The 19631-nt window shown below is 44.4% G+C and overlaps 1 pseudogene; it reads right to left on the bottom strand.

Moving 5' to 3' along the window:
* Positions 1-4195: 4195 nt before the first annotated feature.
* LOC133388246 (5S ribosomal RNA) lies at positions 4196-4314 on the bottom strand (annotated as a pseudogene).
* Positions 4315-19631: the final 15317 nt, after the last annotated feature.

The raw sequence follows: 19631 nt of genomic DNA, 5'->3' as shown, positions 1-19631 counted from the left end.
CTGTCATAAGGGATAGAAACTTAGTGTGGTGTAGTGGTTAAGGTGTTGGACTACCAGGGTTCAAATCCCCACATAGCCATGAAGCTCACTGGGTGACCTTGGGCCAGTCACTGCCTCTCAGCCTCATGAAAACCCTATTCATAGGGTTGCCATAAGTCAGAATCGACTTGAAGGCAGTACATTTACATTTATGGTTTGTTTGTTTTTAAAAAAATAGTCTGAAGTCTTGGATGATAAATTTAGTACCCAGTACCAAATGCTGTTCTTCTATAGTGTTTGCATGAATTATAAATATAGGTTTAACTTTGATGGCTATTTGACATCAAAAGCACACCTATTTTAGAGCTAGCCATTGGCTGTGCTTCTATATGTGCTTTATGAAACACCGCAGTGGAATCCTCGGTTGATCCTTATGCAATACTCTGATGTAAGTCTCTTGGCTTTTGCATTTCATTCTTCTCACATCAGCCAGTTATACAGGCTATTGAGGAGCAACTATTCCTCGCTGTCTTATTGTACATAAAACCTTATGTAAGCAGTAGGTTGGTAAACAGTGAAATGGTCACCTGACTCCTAATGTCCTTCTGGTAGTTCTGTTCAAATGGTTAGCGGTCCTGTCTACAAACAGCTTCTAGAAAAGGAAAACTACTTAGCCAGAGACAGAAAGTAAAGTTTTGACTTTTCTGAAGTGTTGTGGAATCTTTTGGGCAGCCCTAGCGGCATGTCGAAAAATATTGCCAACATTCTTTTGGTATATGGAGCAATGTCTAGCTGCTCCACTCAGAAAAAACAACAAAGCAATTTATTTCCATTGGACAAATGGGCTTCTTTCATTCATGCAGTTTCTTTTTGTGGGTGTTGTACATTGCAATATACATATTTTAACATTTTCTGCAAGGAAACAGTGAGCCACATCACTGTTATACCCATTTTGCAGGTGAGGCTATTGAGGTGAGAATATTAATCAGTTAATGAAGCCATGGCTGAACAATGATTCCCCCCCCCCTCCAGATATCTGAGAATATTTTTACATGATCAGACAGGAATATCATGTTTGAAAACATTGAGTGGTATTCAATTCTATTCCTACTCAGAGTACACCCACTGAAGTTAATAGACATGATTATCTTAGATGGATTAATTTCAGTGGATTTACTCTGAGTAAGACTACTGGATACAACACATTGTTGGAAGATTGGGGGTTGGATAGGAGAGAGTTAATGAAACTGAATTTCCTTTCCTATAAACCTGCCCAAACCTTCCTTTTGTTTTTTATTCATTCAGTTTCTAAACTGCCCTTCAGTTGTAATCTCAGGGCAGTTTACAACACAAAGGTTAAAACATTCAAAATACTAAAATTCAGCTGAACAATTAACTTTTTTAAAAAAAACCATTTAAGCAGGCAATATCTACCAGTTCACTGTTGGCCTTGTCAGACCAACCTCCCCCAAAGGCCTGGGTGAAGAGGTACCTGAACCTAATGATGAGGGTGACCATTGTACCCTTAAAGGAAGGGAGTTCCATAGCTGGGTGCCATCACAGGGAAGTCCTTATATTGCACTACAACCCCAAGGGCTTCCCCCAGCACTTGATCTGAAAATATGGGCAAGCTAATATGGGAAAAGGGTCCTTCAAGTATTAAGCCCAAAATGTTTTAGAGCTTTAAAAGTTAACATTAACACCTTGAATTGGGCATGATGGCATATTGGCAACCAGTGCAGATCTTGTCGAAAAATGGTGTTAAATGACTCCAGTATGTGGCGCTGTTCAGAACTCTAGCGACCATGTGATGCACTAGCTATACCTTCCAAACTGTCTTCAAGGGTAGCCCCACATAGAGCGCATTACAGTAATTTGAATGGGAGGCATGGATTTCGTTAGGGAGAGTAGCTGATTGCTTTCAGTAGCTGGCCTTCTAAATGGCTAGGAAATACCTGAAGGGGGGGATACCTCTTCCCCACCCCAGCTAAAGATGCTATAACTGAGGTGTCAGTGAAGAAAACAAAGGGAAGGCTACAATTTGATTGAGACTGAGAAAAACACTGAGTTGTTTTTTGGACTCAATAAGCATCTTAGAGTGCTAGTTGGCTTCCTGGACATTTGATGTGCAGCAGTGGTCTTTGGCTGCCTGTTGAAGTGTTGAAGCTGGGCTCTGCCTAGGCTCAACCAGTGTATGTCTAAATCAGGAATGGCTAACCTGTGGCCCTCCAGACGCTGCTTAACTACAGCTCCCATAATCCATGGCCATTGGCTATGCTGGATGGAACTGATGGGAACTGGAGCTCAGCTACATCAGGAAGGTCACATTCTGGGAATGTTAAGTGTTCTGTTTGGAGTGCTAGATTTCTAGGATTTGTTTGTAATTATGTTTTGTAATTATGTTTTATGTATGTCCAAGAGGCAAAAGTAATAGGTGTACAAGTCCAGACTGGAACACCAATTTCAGAAAAATCCTTCTCCTGGTGTAGTTTTGCAACCTAGAGGCACACAGCAAAAGAGATCTGGAGAATACAGGAGCATTTCCTGATATTACTTTGTGTAATATTACTCCAAAATGCCATCCCTTTTAAGGTTCACCCACAATTTGTACAATGCAGTTCTTGCATTTGTATCTGATCCTTGAGAAACCCAACTCCCACAGAAGATCAAAGGCCCTTTCCACCATTAGGAATGGAAGGGTCTGTCAATTTCTCTTTTTGCCAGTCTTAAATTCAGTTCTCCATATCTGTCCAGCAATTTGCAATTTTTTTAAAAAAAAATGCTCGTGGAAATAAATCAGAATGTTAGTGCACATTTCTCCCAACAAACATATTTTTGTATGCAGTTTTGACTAAAGTACACATTTTTTGCAAGCAGTTTTTCCTAATTTAATGCATTTGTGCATTTTTCATGAATATATTCAATTTTATGGGCACTTTCCCCTAATATATGCATTTTTGTTAACATAGGTGGTTGGAGAACGGTATTGAAAAATTTGGATAAATGTGTGATTTTTGAAGAATGGCTGTGTTTCAGTTCAGATTTGATAGATTTGCCTTCAAATCTAAACTGAATCAAATTTGTGTACAGCCTGTGGTTTCTATGGTCTAGCTGATAAAATATATTTTGTACTGTTGATGACATATTGTAGGGATAAATTCCCCCATCCCTATCCAACACTGAAATGCATAGAAGCTACTGCTTACGAGCATGGGAAGTGGAGCTGGCGCAGGAATACCTCCCAATATATTGTGATGCCTTTGTGTGCCTTCCATTCATTTTAGTGGGGCTTGTGGAGAAGAACTTCACAGTACATTTTAACCACTGGTGCCTTCCTCTGGCCTTGCAGATGAAAGTACAGCTTCTGAGGAGCCTTGAAAAGTATGCAAACTTGCCAGATAAAAGATCAGAACATGATTTACAGATGAAAAATTGGAACATGCTTCTATATCTGTCACTGTATGCCCCTTCGTCAAAAGAACCAGTCGGAAGCGAGGAAGTGTCGTTTTCATGTTTTATTAGCTTTATAGTTACATCCAAAGCCTTGTGCCTCATGCACCTGACTACCCTAACTCACTACGCTCCCTAGCTATCCTAACTAAGATGTCTGTATGGCATTAAAGGAGAGTTGATTCAGCTCCAGAGTCTCGGAGGGTGCCCGCTTAAGTAGGGAAGGTCTTCGCCTCCTCACACGAGGTGAGGGGGAGCAAGCCTCAGCCACCCCATCCAACAGCAGGGTTTCGCTAGGTGTCATCATGGGCTCTGGCAGCGGGATGCTGATTGGCTGGGAATCGTTTGAAGTGCCTGGTGGGGAATCAGGGATGGATGGGGCAGGTGCAGAGTCGCTTCCCAATGGCCCAGGTGGAGAACTCGTGGGTGGGGTGATGACTGCATCAGTGGGTGCGCCAGCTCTGGGAATCGGTGGGTTGTCAAAGCCCTCTCTACTTACAAAGCCCCAGGGTCCCTCTTCCCCATCTGACTCCTCTCCCTGCTTCAAGTCTCCTTGGGTCTGGGGCGCAACAGTCACACCTTTAAGGATCACCACTCAAACGTATTCCATCCCTCCACCTCATTAAGTTTATGAAGTTTCCTGTTGTTGTTAAATGCCTTCAAGTTGATTATGATTTATGGCGACCCTATGAATCTTTTTTGGATATATTCACAGGGTTTTCATGGTACGAGGTATTCAGAAGTGGTTTACCATTACCTTCCTCCAAGCCTATGGCACCCAGTATTCCCAGGTGGTCTCCCATCCAAGTGCTAACCAGGCCTGACCCTGCTTAGCTTCTGAGATCAGACGAGATCGGGCGTGTTCAGGGTAGTATGGCCATAGATGAAGCTTCCTACACAGATCTAAAAGCCAAGGAAGTGTTTGGTCTTTTGGTTAAGGATATACTAAAACACCCACATACCCTAATATCCTAATACAAATGTGGTCAATGTGGTATACCCTCCAGATGTTTTAGACTACATTTCCCATCATCCCTGACTATTGGCTGTGCTTTGGATTTCTGTTTAGTAAAATCAATAAGAATCCTACCAAATTTCTCATTTTTGAGTATCATGTTGGCTACCTCTGCCCTACAATATGTCAGCAACAGTACAAAATATATTTTGCCATCTACATCACTAAAACCATTATTATTATTATTATTATTATTATTATTATTATTATTAAATAAATAATAGTAATAATAATAAAACCATAGGCTATACACTGTAAGCATTTTTATTATTGTTGCTATCATCATCATCATCATCATCATCATATCATCATCCCTATTTATTACACTTCCACAAAGAAGATTTCCAAAAATAAAAACACAACAATGAAACAAGTGAAAAACACTCAAAACGGAGAAGTCCAAGAGAACCAGCCAGCAGTTGAACTCATATTCACAAACTCGGTTGATCCCAGTGAAACAACCTCTGAAATAAAAGTTCAACCAGTGTCTGAAAATATAAGGGTGGAAAAGGGCAAAGCCAACAGCCAGTATCTATAGCCTTAGTGATTGCCTCAGTGGTCACAGTCATGTACATGCCATATGCATTAGAGTCACAGATGCCGTAGCTCAGTGGTAGAGCATCTGACTTGCAAGCAGAAGGTCCCAGATTCAATCTCTCGCATCTCCAGCTAGGGCTGGGAGAGGCCCCAGTATGAAACTCTGGAGAGCCATTGCCAGGCAGGGTCGACAATACTGAGCTAGATGGACCAATGGTCTGACTCAGTGTAAGTCAGTTTCTTATGCTCCTATGCATCTTCCTCCCCGCAACACATACATCTACACGTGGACAGTAGTGTCTGGTGCTCATTGGGACTGGTGGGGCGGAAGGTAAGGAGCCCACCAGTAGGTGGAGCCAGAGCCAATGACAGGCAGAGCCAGCTAATTCTCTGGCTGAGTTCTACAGGGCAACACTGAGACTAAGGAGCAGGGGGAAGATGGCAAGGAGTGCCACCACCTAGTATGCAAGGTTGGTTGCAAGCAAGGAGGTGGGCAGGTGGGGGTTGGCTGAGGGCAATGAACCTGGTGGGGCGGGAGCCCCATTTGCCATAAAGGACCAGCCTCCCCTGTGCGTATTTATTTACTATTTGATTTATATCCTGCCTTTCCTCCCAGCAGGAGCCCAGGGTGGCAAACAAAAGCACTAAAAACACTTTAAAACATAAAAGACTTTAAAATACATTAAAACAAAACATCTTTAAGAAAGTTTATTAAAAAAGCTTTCAAGAGTTTTTTTTAAAAAAGGTTAAAAACATTGGTTTTTTTTAAAAAAAAGTTTAAAAAACATATTAAAAGGAATTCCAACACAGAAGCAGACTGGGATAAGGTCTCTACTTAAAAGGCTTGTTGAAAGAGGAAGGTGTCCAGTAGGCGCCGAAAAGATAACAGAGGTGGTGCCTGTCTAATATTTAAGGGGCTTGGGACTTAACTTCTAGAGACTTGGAGAAGGGCTGGCACCAGTATTGCAGGTGCAAAATTCTTTAGGGGCTGACCTCTTTCTATGGTTTTTGCATAAAATGGTGCATTCTTGTGCTGCCTCCTAGCACCTGGGGTATATTTCAACAAGCTGTTTCCCAGCACTGCTTAAGGCTCCCTCCTCTTTGCCCCTCCTCCTCCACTCCCTGATAAAATTTGGCTTGGGAGAGTATGAATATATACAGATCCCATCGACTCCCCTCATTGGTAGACCTGCGTTGAGCGTGAGAATATTACTGGAATGAACGCAAAGATTAATGACTAGTGATAACATTGTCAGTGGCCTATACGTTACTGTCCACCAGAGGTTGCTCGTTAGCCTCAAAGCTGGTTGGAATTGCAAATATTTGGCTGTCGCTGCACATTTCAAAGGGAGGAGGGCTGAGACTGTTAGTATTTCACAAAAGAGAAGTCAAGGCTTTGCAGTTATGGAGATAGGGGAAAGGAAAAGAAAGGGAGCCATTCTTCAATTAGGGCAGATCCGCACCATACATTAAAAGCTCCTGGGAACAGCAGGAGTGCTGGGAAGCTGTAGGTCTGCAAGGGGAAAACCACAATTCCCAGGATTCTTTGGAGAAAGCTATGTGCTTACAACATGGATTGGATGAGCTTTAAATGTATGGCATGGATCTGCCCTTATAGACAACCCCCACCCACCCTATAGACATTCGTATTTGACATTTTAAATTGTCTGTTTTAGAACAGAGTCACTCCTGATGTTTGTCCTCCATAGAGCCAAGTTCTGATGATGCCTCCTACTTGCCCAGATGATGGAGAGATGTGTGGTGTATAGCAGCTTCTGACTCTGGCTGGAATGTCATGCCCTGTACAAAGGTTACATCCATTGCTCTGCCAACTTTTGCGTTTGGCCCTGCCCACCACTGGTATGTGGCCCCCAAAACGTTGCCCATGAAGGAATATGGCCCTCGGGCTGAAAAAAAGTTTCCCTATCACTCGGGGGCAGGGCCTTCTTCTTGGTGGCACCCCACCTGTGGAATACCCTCCCTCTGGAAGTATGCCTGGCGCATAAGCTTTTGTCAATCCAGAATCAGGTGAAGACCTACTTTTTTGCCTGGGCTTTTGTGGGCTGTTATTGCTGCTGTAAAATGAGGAGTCCATGTCAGAAGTTGGTTTTAAGGCAGATGCCTTTTAAAACTCCCTTTTTGGACATTGTATTTGAACAGATTGTAATGTTTTATAGTATTAAAACGATTGCTGTAGTTCAGTGGCTAGAAAACTGCTCAGTGGAGCTTGCAGTGTAGGTTCAAGTCCTGAGTGCTTCTTCTTTCCCCCCCGCATGATTTCTTGTTTGGGGGGGGCAGTCATGCAAATAGTGAGTGGAGTCATATTTGCCCCTTCTCCTGATGAGGCTCAAACTCCGATCTCATACGAACATAGGAAGCTGCCTTATACCGAGTCAAACAATTTGTTCCTTTAGCTCAGTATTGTCTACGCTGACTAGGGTTGCCAGGTTCCTGGCCTGAGACTGATCCTGTATCTTTAGGAGAAGAGAAAGTCAGCCAAGTGCAGGTGTTCTTGCAACACTGTAATGGGAAAAACCACAAGGTGGAATTCTCCCTTCCCCCTGCACAACCTTTAATGATACAGAAGACCTCTTGGAGGCTGGGCCTGGCAACCAAGAGGTCTTCTGTATCTTTAAAAGTTGTGCAGGGTGAAGGGAGATTAACTGACAGAGGCTCTCCAGGGTTTCAGACAGGGATCCCTTCCGCAACTAACTGGAGTTGACGGGGGTTGAACCTGGGGTCTTCTGAATGCAAAGGAGGTGCTCTCCCACTGAACTACAGTCAGGAATGGAGGTGATGGGTGCCTGCCCAGCCACATCACCCTATGTGTTTACAATTTAGTAATGCCAAAGAGGGCTTAAAACAATTCATAGATTAAGATTTCTTTAACAGTTCCAGCTAATACATATGACTTCTTCACCTATTTCTATCATCTATTTGTTCATATGTTTGTCGCAACAAGACTCTTGGATTTAACTTTGTTTTACGGGTGTGCGTCGGCCACAAGATTCGGTTTGACCCAGTTTGGGCACTTTGGAAAAGAGCCCGAAGAGCATAGAACAGGCAAGAACAAGGTGATAACCGTAATTGGAGAGCCCTGGTAAAAAGATTCCCTCTGATAAGAATTACATGTATCAGTCACAAAAGAATTCTCTCACTTACCCTCTCCCAGTATTTTTCTTATACGGTAAGTTTGGAGACGAGTTTTCACTTTTAGCAGGCACATTGTTTGCAGCATGTTTAGAAAACATACAAATCACCAAAATGTCCTGAAGCACTTTGGAGGTCTCGACTTCAGTTTGGGGCACTTTGGAGAGAACTTTATTTGTCTTGGACAATCCCCCAATTTGTCCAAAATGGCCTGCTTCAGGTCAGGTTTCATCTGAATCTGATGCACTTTCCTACATTGTAGTCCTCTAAATCAATTAATACAGTAGGGCCCTGCTTTACGGTGCTTTGCTAATGCGGCAGTCTCAATTAGATGCAATTAGACTAAAGCCCCACTCATACGGTGCTTGTTCTGCTTTTATAGCAGTTTTCGTGCATTGCACGCCATTCTGTTCAGTGAGTTCTGCTTTTCAGCGGTTTTCGCTTTTCAGCAGGGGTCCAGAACATAACCTGCTGTATGAGTGGGGCCCTACTGTATAACAAATTTCAGATTCCATTTTTTTTGGGGGGGAGGGGAGGATGCAATTCATTTATTTACTTATCATTACATTTATATCTCATCTTTCCTTCAAGGAACTCAAGGTGGCATCTCCCCCTCCTGATTTTATCCTCACAATAATCCTGTGAGGTAGGTTAAGCTGAGAGACAGTGACTGGCCCAAGGTCACTCAGTGAGCTTCATGGCTGAGCAGCAATTTGAACCCTGGTCTCCCAGGTTCCAGTCCAACACTCTAACCACTGCACCACACAGGCTCTCTCTTTTTGATGTCCTGTCCTGCTTATAAGCTTTCACACACATTTTGCCGACCACTTTCAGAAAGAAAATGCTGGATTAGGCAGTGATCCAGCATGGTGATTCTTAAGTTAGTTTGTGCACTAAATGGAAGCACAGAATTTGCATGCAATTGTTATTTTAAAAGGTTCAGGTTGTTTTGCCAGCACTGCAAAAAGTGAAAGAAGTTTTACAGGAAGAGGGAAAATGAAACTGAGATTAACAAATAATTTTACCACCACCACCCCCCATTTGAATATCGTCCAATTTAACATTTGCTGTGTCCAGCGTTCAGATAAATTATTCTTATTAAGTGCTATGGAGAGAGAGAGAGTATTTTAACGATCAATTCAGGAACATAGGAAGCCTTCAGACCATTGGTCCATACAGCTCAGTATTGTCTACACTGACTGGCAACAGCTCTCCAAGGTTTCAGGCAGCAATCTCTCCCAGCCCTATCTGGAAATGCTGTGGATTGAACCTGGGACCTTCTGCATGCAAAGCAGATGCTCTGCTACTGAGCTACGGCCCCTTCTCAAATGGCAGTGCTACTGTTAGCCTATTCCCAGTTTTGCCGTTTTGACAGATCGACAGTGGCACACAGGAGAATAAGGTGAAGCACCAGCTTGCAAACTCCAGCAATCATTATAGAGCTTCAGATTCTGATGCAAAACACTATTGATTTGTAGAAACAGTCCAGGAATTCGCTGCAAAAAAAGAGCTAAGTCATATCCTTCTGTTGGGTCAGCACAAATGTATAAAGTTTGCAACAGTGCTGTACCCAACAATATGCGTATTTTGGCCTTTATACATCTGTACTGATGCAACAGAAGGCAGAGCCTGGCCAAGACATTTTGCTGCTCGAGGTTCAGGACAGGATCCTCCATCGCAGGCTAGGTTAGGTGGTGCATGGCATGCCCTAATATAATGCAGTTTGTAGGTCATTTTCACGAATATATGCATTTTTATTTACACTTTGCTGTTGTATATACATTTTTGTACATATTACGTGGGTGGGAAACTGCAAAATTCTTTTGGAAAGTGTGAATTACGGAAGTTCTTCTTTAAATTAAAACTGAATTGAATTTCCCTCCCTGTCCCTGCCCTCAGGGTGAGTGGCCAAGGGTGCCGCTGGTGCTGCCTCACAGTATTTGCCATCTGAGGTGATTGCCTCACTATGACGATTAATAGGGCTGGCCCTGCTGGGGTGAAGGATAGATGGTGTTTCCCCAATCTCCAATGTAAACAGAAGCTGATCAGACTATCATTCCTGACCACTGGCCATGCTAAGGTAAGGATGTGGCTGGATCAGTTGCTCCCACAGGTGATCCCTATAGAGAGCAGAACTGAACTTGATAATAAATAATAATAATAAATTTAATTTATGTGTCGCCTATCTGGCCAATGGCCACTCTAGGCGACGTACATACAATAAATATGGCAGAATACAATATAAAAATACAGTGAAATATATAAATTATAAGAGCAAACAATACATAATAGGAGGCATTTAAAACAGAAGAATATTAAGCCTCCTCAGAAGTCCCGAAAGCCTGCTGAAAAAGCCAGGTCTTTAAGGCCTTGCGGAACATATTCAGGGAAGAGATGTGCCGAAGATCTTGTGGGAGGGAGTTCCAGAGGGTGGGGGCCGCCACTGAAAAGGCCTTCTCTCTAGTGCCCGCCAACCTAGCTGCTTTGGTTGGCGGGACTGAGAGAAGGCCTTGTGTGGCCGATCTTGTCAGGCGGCATGATTGGTGGCGTTGTAGGCGCTCCTTTAGATAAACTGGGCCGAGACCGTGTAGGGATTTAAAGGTTAAAACCAACACCTTGAATTGGGCCCGGAAAACAACTGGAAGCCAGTGTAGATCGAACAACACTGGCGTGATGTGGTCCCGGTGACGACTGTTTGTGAGTAATCGAGCCGCCGCATTTTGAATAAGTTGTAGTTTCCGGACCGTTTTCAAGGGTAACCCCACGTAGAGCGCATTACAGTAATCTAGTCGAGAGGTGACCAGGGCATGTACTACCAGTGGGAGCTGATGAACAGGAAGGTAGGGTTGCAGCCTACGTATAAGGTGTAGTTGCTGCCCGGCTCACAGCTGAAATCTGAGCCTCCATGGACAGCTTGGAATCAAGTACAACCCCGAGGCTGCGGACCTGGTCCTTTAGGGGTAAACTCACCCCATTGAACTTCAGGTCAACGGTTCCCAACCTTCTCTTGTCCCCCACGAGCAGTACCTCGGTCTTGTCGGGGTTCAGTTTCAGCCTATTCCTTCCCATCCATCCACTCACGGACTCCAGGCACTTGGACATGGTCTCCACAGCCAACTCTGGTGAAGATTTAAATGAGAGATAGAGCTGAGTGTCATCCGCATATTGGTGACACTGCAGCCCAAATCTCCTGATGATTGCCCCCAGCGGCTTCATATAGATGTTAAATAGCATGGGAGAGAGGATAGAACCCTGTGGCACACCACAATTGAGAGGCCAAGGGTCTGAAACCTCCTCCCCCAATGCCACCTGTTGGTACCTATCAGAGAGAAAGGAGCGGAACCACCGTAATACAGTGCCTCCTATTCCCAATCCCTCTAGGCGATATAAAAGGATACTGTGGTCGACAGTATCAAAAGCCGCTGAGAGATCGAGGAGGACAAGGAAGGTAAATTCTCCCCTATCTAATGCCCTCCTCATATCATCTACCAGAGCGACCAAGGCTGTTTCAGTTCCGTGACCAGTCCTGAAGCCCGATTGGTATGGATCTAAGTAATCCGTTTCATCCAAGTGTGTCGACAACTGATTGGCCACCACTCGCTCAATGACCTTGCCCAAGAATGGTAAATTCGAAATTGGGCGAAAGTTATTAAAAACTTGGGGATCCAAGGAGGGCTTCTTTAAGATGGGCTTTACAATTGCCTCCTTGAGGGCTGATGGCATCACACCCTCTTTCAAGGATGCGTTTACCACCACCTTGATCCCCTCACCCAACTTCTCTCTGCATCTCATGATGAGCCATGATGGGCAAGGGTCAGTTAGACAGGTGGTAGGCCTTACAGTCGAGAGCACCTCATCCACATCCTCAGAAGAGAGAGGCTGAAAATGATCCCAGCATACTGGCATGCAACCGGTCAACTCCGATTCATTCACTGTATCCATGGCGCACGGGATCGAGCTCCGTATGTGTTCGATTTTATCAGCAAAGTGCTTAGCCAAAGTGTCACAGGAGGCTTTTGACTGTTCCAAGGGTTCCTGAGCAACTGGACCGACCAGGCTTCGGACCACTTGGAACAACCTCCTGGGACAGCACTCTGCAGACGCAATAGAGGCAGTAAAGAAAGCCTTCTTCTCTGTCCTTATTGCAACTTGGTAGGCAGTTACTGCTGCTCTAACTTGTGTCCGGACACCTTCGGAGCGGGATTTCCGCCACCGGCGTTCTAGTCGTCTCACCTCCTGTCTCAGAATACGCAGCCGTGGTGTATACCACGGTGCTAACTGAGTTCTATTCAGGGGGAGAGGACGTTTCGGAGCCACCCGGTCTAACGCCCCGGTGATCTTTCCGTTCCACTCCATCACCAGGGTTTCAACCGGGCAACCTTCAGCAGGTTCCAGTTCCCCTAGCGCAGTCAGGAATCCATCAGGATCCATCAGGCGCCTGGGGCGGACCATTCTAATAGGTCCATCACCCCTGCGGAGAGGGTGTGGCAGCTGATCCGCAGGGAGTTCAGTCTTGCTTTCTGATGGGTTTGAGTGCACGAGAGAGTTCCCTGTGGGGAGCTCTCTCATGCACCCAAAACAAGCATGATTGAACTCATTGCATATTAGCTGATGCTTGGTGAGTTCAATCCTGCTTTCTGTAGGGCTTGGCTGTGCAAACAGCTGATCTAGCCATATCTCTACCTGCCTCACACCTTACATCACAAATGATGCCAGCTGTGGGACAGATGAGTGTGGTTTTTGGAGCATTCTCCCAGGCCAAATGGGGAGGCCTGGCAGACCAAAATTGGCCAATGGGCCAGAGGTTTCTCACTCCTGCCATAGATGGAACCTCTTGATCAAAGGTTATTTGATCCATGCCTTCCCCACAGCTATTGGGCACTTACTGATTGTAAGTTTTGCTTTCTTAGATGTAAACTGGCTTAACAGACTGTCCTGGAGCGGAACACCTGTAATCCACTGATGACTGTAGAAGCAGTAGAATGGAACAATTTTGGGGATGCATCTTGGAAGGCAGAAGAGCCAAGCTATAGCTTGCAGTACCATGAACCTGGCGCCCTCATGTGGAAATCCACTGCTGGTTAAAATATTAACTATTTTATTAGCGAGAGGCTATCAAGTACAGAAACATAATGCTGGAAGCACAAACTAGTTCAGTGCACTTCAACACAAACTCCATGTACAAAGCTCCCGGGCAAGGCTCAGAGTGACAAGACTCCCAAGAGAGGCAGCATGTGTGCCTTGATGACCTGTGAAGTTTAATGACATGTCCTTGCCATAAAATGACTTGAAATCTCTCTCTCTCTCTCTCTCTCTCTCTCTCTCTCTCTCTCTCTCACACACACACACACACACACACACCCTTCTACCTTTTTTGGTGACAGGACTCACCAGTACAGAGTACCAGCATTTCTTTTTTTTTGCTGCCCATGGCAGCCATTTTGTGCTGACACCCATGACACTTCCATCAAGATATGAGTACTGGCACCTCTTTTTTTTTAAAACCAAAAAAGCTCTGTGTGTGTGTGTGTGTGTGTGTGTGTGTGTGTGTGTGTGTGTGTGTGTGTGTGTGTGTGTGTGTGTGTGTGTGTGTGTGTGTGTGTGTGTGTGTGTGTGTGTGTGTGTGTGTGTGTGTGTGTGTGTGTGTGTGTGTGTGTGTGTGTGTGTGTGTGTGTGTGTGTGTGTGTGTGTGTGTGTGTGTGTGTGTGTGTGTGTGTGTGTGTGTGTGGCTGACCTTGGAAGACCAGCCTTTCTGCCTTTCTCCACTAAGGTGCACAAGTGAATTGTAAAGCCAATGATGATCTGCAAGGCAAAAGCAAACTTGCTTGGAGAGCTTTCCTGCAACATTTTACATGGATATTTGTGCCTCTTTGATGATGCTTTGGGAACATCCCCCCAGTTCCCACGACTTGTCTGTCAACTTGCAACTAAACCTAAGCCCATGCCAGTGAAAGAACCACATATTCCTTCCCTGCTTACCCCTGACCCTGGATCCCTCTCCTTCCTCTGTTATTTTCTCTGTGCTGAGGTTTAGACTGGAAGCTCCTCAGGGCAGGGATCTCTTGTATTCTGCATATCTATATCTATATCTATAATATACAGCCATGAGAGTGTATACTATAGCCAGCATGGATTTTCCACATTTTGCAATGTTAAATTGAAAATACCCCCCATGCCATTCTGATGCTTCCCATAAGCTCATTTCAAAACAAAACCTTACAAAACTTATAGTCCTGAACTCAGAACGCTTGCTTAACAACCCCCTAAATGTTCATGGTGATACACAAAACAATCAGAGAGCATCAACAGTTCAAAGTGTAAAAAGTGTACTGTTATCTTTATTCTGTATATGTTTTTGAGATTTTTTTGTAAGTCGCTTTGAGTTTCATTTTGGGGGAAAAGCGACTAATAAATATCATAAATAAATAGATAAATAAATAAATAATAAATAAATTAAAAGAGAGACAGAACAACCAGACCCCTTTTGGATTTTTTTCTGTCAGAGTTTTCATAAGCAGTTGAAATTAATTAAAAATCAGCCATGTTCACAGAGTACCTGTAATCCTATTACTGACCTTGCCCCATACTCTGACCCTCATCTCTGCAATTTAAAAGTTTAAAAAATGCCTGGCTGATTTTTAATTAATTTTAAAAATCTTGCATTGGACTCAATTATAATGTTGGGCATGCTCAGTAAGAACCAACTGCCAGTGTTCTAAAAGCCAGACTTACAGCTGCTTGGCTTGCCTAATCAGGGGGCCACACCCACACCAGACTTTGATTTCACTTGAGACACTCATGGCTTCCTCAAAAGAATCCTGGAAAGTGTAGTTTGTGAAGGGTGCTGAGAGGAGACTCCGGTTCCCCTGACACAGCTCCAGTGGCCAGAGTGGTTGAACAGTCAGCCACTTTGATTGAAGCTCTGTGAGAGGAACAGGGCCTCTCCTAGCAACTCGCAGCACCACTAACTACACTTCCCAGGATTCTTTGGGAGAAGCCATGAGTGTCTAAAGTGTAATCAAGGTCTGGTGTGGATGTGGCCAGGGACAGCTCTGGTTTCAATTTGGGTGGGAGGCTACATGTGCCGGCTGTAGAATAAAAACGTGGGGGAAACCCTGAAAAAGAATAACACTGGTAACAATGTTTTCCTTTTGGAAAGGAAAGGGGCTTTCCCTCTGTCCAGGGCCACCCAATCTTTTCCCCTCCCCTCCCCTCCCCCCTCCCCTTGCCCTTCCTGCCCTCCTCTTCTCCCCCACCCCTCCCCAGGTCAGTTTCACCTATGCTAAGCATGCTTGCACAGGAGTAAATCCCACTGAACTCAAAAAGCATGCAAATGATCAAACCTGCCCTCCCCTCCTCCTCCTTCCTACCCCTTCCCTCCTGCCCCTTCCCCCTCCTCCCCCTCCCCTATGGTCAGTTTTACCTATTCTAGGGCTATGACCTTGGAGACCAGGGTTTGAATCCCCACACAGCCATGAAGCTCACTGGGTGACCTTGGGACAGTCACTGCCTCTCAGCCTCAGAGGAAGGCAATGGTAAACCCCCTCTGAATACTTGGAAGAATTTGGTAACATTTGCCTCTGAGCATAAGGTGAGTGGTGGCAACATCTGCAATCAATCCAAATAACAGAAACAAGACATGTGCTGTGCTGATCTTGTTTTAGCAGGGAAGAAGCAAAAATATTAAAACAGTTGATATAGTTCAGATGATCGTCACTTTAAATATGTTTGATTTACTTTGCAATTTTAGTGAAGTTTCCTATAGTAAACCATTCTCTTTTGCTTGTATTTCTGTGAATATGTGAAGTACAGCAACACGTTGCAACACTAAAAAAAAGCTCCAAAAACAATTGTGGAATAATGGCACTGACTGTTCTGCAGAATAATTTCCAATGGACATGAGGAGTGTCTCAGTTTGCACAAGATAAAACAGAGGGAGGTGAAATATATTCTATCAAAATCCTAGGTGTGCTCTATGGTTTTAATTGACCATGCCCACCTTCCCTTAAATGGAGTAGTTTAAGCATAGCAGGCTGGAAACATGCATCTTGGGCAGGCCAAATATGTTTTTTTCAATAGCTACAGTCATCGCTTAAGTAGTAACATATTGTAATCAGTCTAATTTTACATCAAACTGCAGTTTCAGATTCAACCCAAAATAGAAATAGAGCATAAGGTCCAGTTTGAAACACAAAAGGCTGTCTTCACCATCATATGACATTGACCAATAAAAAGCCTTTGAAATTCATAAAAATAAATTTGACACAGATTTCTAGAATGAATAATGAGAGAAATATAATTTTCTAGGTTAGATTCTCTGTAGAAACAGTAGTAACACAGAAAAGAAGCAAATTAAGAAGAAAACCAACAAACATACAAAAATGTAATTCTCCATCTTTGGAGATGGCAGGTGTTGCCATCACTCACCATATGATCAGGGACACATGTTAGCAAATTCTTCCAAGCTGCACAGGAAGTGGATTGGACTGTGAAAGACCAACCCAAATTGTGTTTGCATTTTGACAAATTAATAGGGCAGTCCAATATCTCAGCGAGGAGGTGAGGTCTCCTGCTCCCCTAGTGCATTCACTATAGCTGCCCAATTTCCCTGCTTTTTATAGTTTGATAGAAATATGTTTGCTATAGGTACATTCTTAAACCGCAAGGGGTTTTGCCTATTAGTGAATCTATATATCTATTTGTTGTATGTTCCTTCAAGTCAATCATGACTTATGGTGACCCTATGAATCAGCAATCTTCAAGAGCATCTGTTGTGAACCACCCAGTTCAGATCTTGTAAGTTCAGGTTTGTGGCTTCCTTTATGCAATCAATCCATCTCTTGTTTGACCTTCCTCTTTTTCTGCTCCCTTCTGTTTTTCCCAACATTATTGTCTTTGCTAGTGAATCATGTCTTCTCATTATGTGTATGATAACCTCAGTTTCATCATTGTAGCTTCTAGTAATAGTTCTGGTTTAATTTGTTCTAACACCCAATTATCTATATCTATAGATAGATAGATAGATAGATAGATAGATAGATAGATAGATAGATAGATAGATAGATAGATAGATAGATAGATAGATAGATAGATAGATAGATAGATAGATAAGGTGGTGGGGAGGTCTGTGGAATGCAAAGGCACTGGTGGAGCCAATCCAGCATTCGTGGTGTGTTTGTACCATGCTCACCTTCCTGCTGCCTAGACCTTCCCCCTTCTCTTCTCCTAAGCAACACCTGCCGGGAAGCTGTCATAGCCGGTTTACCCTAACACTCAAGTTGCTTCTGATATTATTGTACCATCCATGGTCAGAGGCAGCATACTTCTGAATACCAGTTGCTGGAAACTGCAGGAGGGGAGACAGCTCTTGCGCTCAGGTGCTGCTTGTGGGCTTCCCGTGAGCATCTGGTTGGCCACCAAGAGAACAGGATGCTGGACTAGATGGGCCATTGGCCTGATCCAGCAGGGCTCTTCTTACGTTCTTATCTGTTCATCATCAGCCCAATCCAGCAAGGAAGCTGAAATTAAGCAAGCTGTTAATCCAAAAGGGATCACGGAAGGTGTGGATATTGTAGAGGGACTTTAAGAGAGGTGCCAGGGAATTCTAGGCAAAGGAAGCAGCAAGGAAGACTGGGCAGGGATGCTAAAGGGCACAGGAAGCCTTTGGGTGACTGAGGCTGGTAGAGATCTAGAAGCAATAGGAACAAAAACCAGTATAAATCACGAAATAAGGGAAGACAGAAAGGGAGGATGAAGGAAGAGGATTTTAAAGGCAAGGATGGGACGCATAGGAGTGATTTAAATGCAGCCTTTTTGTTTTACCCTTGCACGAAGGAGAAGAAATGCAAAACCATGGCCTTAAGCCAGAGGTACTCATAACACCCCTGTGCACTCACTTGCATAAGCTAGTGTAATGCGCTGACTGGGCAGAGATGGCGACCACCTGCAGAAATCCCTGTGCTGTGAAAAAATGCTGCTACAGTCATAGGAATCACTGCATTCTAGACCTTCATGTGCCACCCTGGGGCCGGGAGAAGATCCTACAGTAGAGGCGGGCTGAATGTGGCCCTTCAGGCCTCTTTCTCTGGCCCTCGGAAGTCTCTTCAGGCCACACCCCCTCTCCACAGGCCACACCCCTGACTGGCACTGCATCGCTTGTGTCCTTGAATTCTTGCTTGCCAGAAAGGAGGATAGGGAAGGAGTGTGTGAGTGAGTGTGGGTAGAAACTAGCCAACTGAAGAGAGGCAAAATTTGTACACTTGTTGCTATGCCCACTTTGGCCTCTGGTCCCACTCGCCACCGGCAGGTGGTTCTTGGAACTTTACCTAGAAGGTGGTGTGGCTAGGGTTGCCAGGTTCATGGCCTGAGACTGATCCTGTATCTTTAGGAGAAGAGAAAGTCAGCCAAGTGCAGGTGTTCTTGCAACACTGTAATGGGAAGAACCACAAGGTGGAATTCTCCCTTCCCCCTGCACAACTTTTAAAGATACAGAAGACCTCTTGGTTGCCAGGCCCGGCCTCTAAGAGGTCTTCTGTATCTTTAAAAGTTGTGCAGGGGGAAGGGAGAATTCCACCTTGTGGTTTTTCCCATTACAGTGTTGCAAGAACACTTGCACTTGGCTGACTTTCTCTTCTCCTAAAGATACAGGATCTGTCTCAGGCCCTGAACCTGGCAACCCTAGGTGTGGTCCTTGGGCTGATTAAGACCTCTCCCCACTATCCTACGGGGACTGCTGCTTTCCACATGGAGCAGCAGATTTCTTTTAAAAAGTCTGGTGCTGGCAGCAGGATCAGCCCATAGTTTCCACCCTGGGAAACTCCCGGAAAAAAAAATAAAGGCACATTACTACAGAGGTCTTAGGTTAACTGGTGGCCTCCTCTTGACCTTGCTTGGTGGTTGTTAATCCAGGTGTAATAAGGGGAAATTGATTGTGTAAACGGAGCCTAATCACTTCCTTCTATCCCAGGAGGCTGGGGTCTACCCCCCCAGCCGTGAATGAGCTAAAGGATAACCTTGTGGGGGTCTCCTCATTTTCCCCTTCTGTTCGTGTTTTAGCCTTTCTTATCTGTCAGCAAATGTAGCTGATGCCTGTAATTCTGCAAATCAATGAATATGTAAACAGAAACTCAAGGTGAACTTTTGAAACTGCTGCCTGCTTGGCCGGTACCAATTTTGATTGCTTAGGTGGGTCTAACAGGCACTTTGCCGGAGGGTCACATGATCTATTGCCTATGCATTATTTTATTATTTGCCTATCGATTCTTCCAGCCTCTCCTCCTCTTAAACACTAACAGAGAAAGCTTTCATTGTGAATGAACCAATTTATTCTGAGGCCTGTCAAAGGCTTATCAGGAAGAGCATATGTTCTGACAAATTGTGTCCAACGATTTGAGGAGAAATGAATGCATGCAGACACTCAGACCAACTGTGTGTCAGTAGGTGGCCCAGCCTCCCTGCTCATACATCCTTCATTTTAACAGTTTCAGAACCACTTTAAGAG

This window comes from Rhineura floridana, chromosome 6 (assembly GCF_030035675.1).
Source record: "Rhineura floridana isolate rRhiFlo1 chromosome 6, rRhiFlo1.hap2, whole genome shotgun sequence".
Lineage (NCBI taxonomy): Eukaryota > Metazoa > Chordata > Lepidosauria > Squamata > Rhineuridae > Rhineura > Rhineura floridana.
This window is presented reverse-complemented; position numbering and strand designations above follow the sequence as displayed.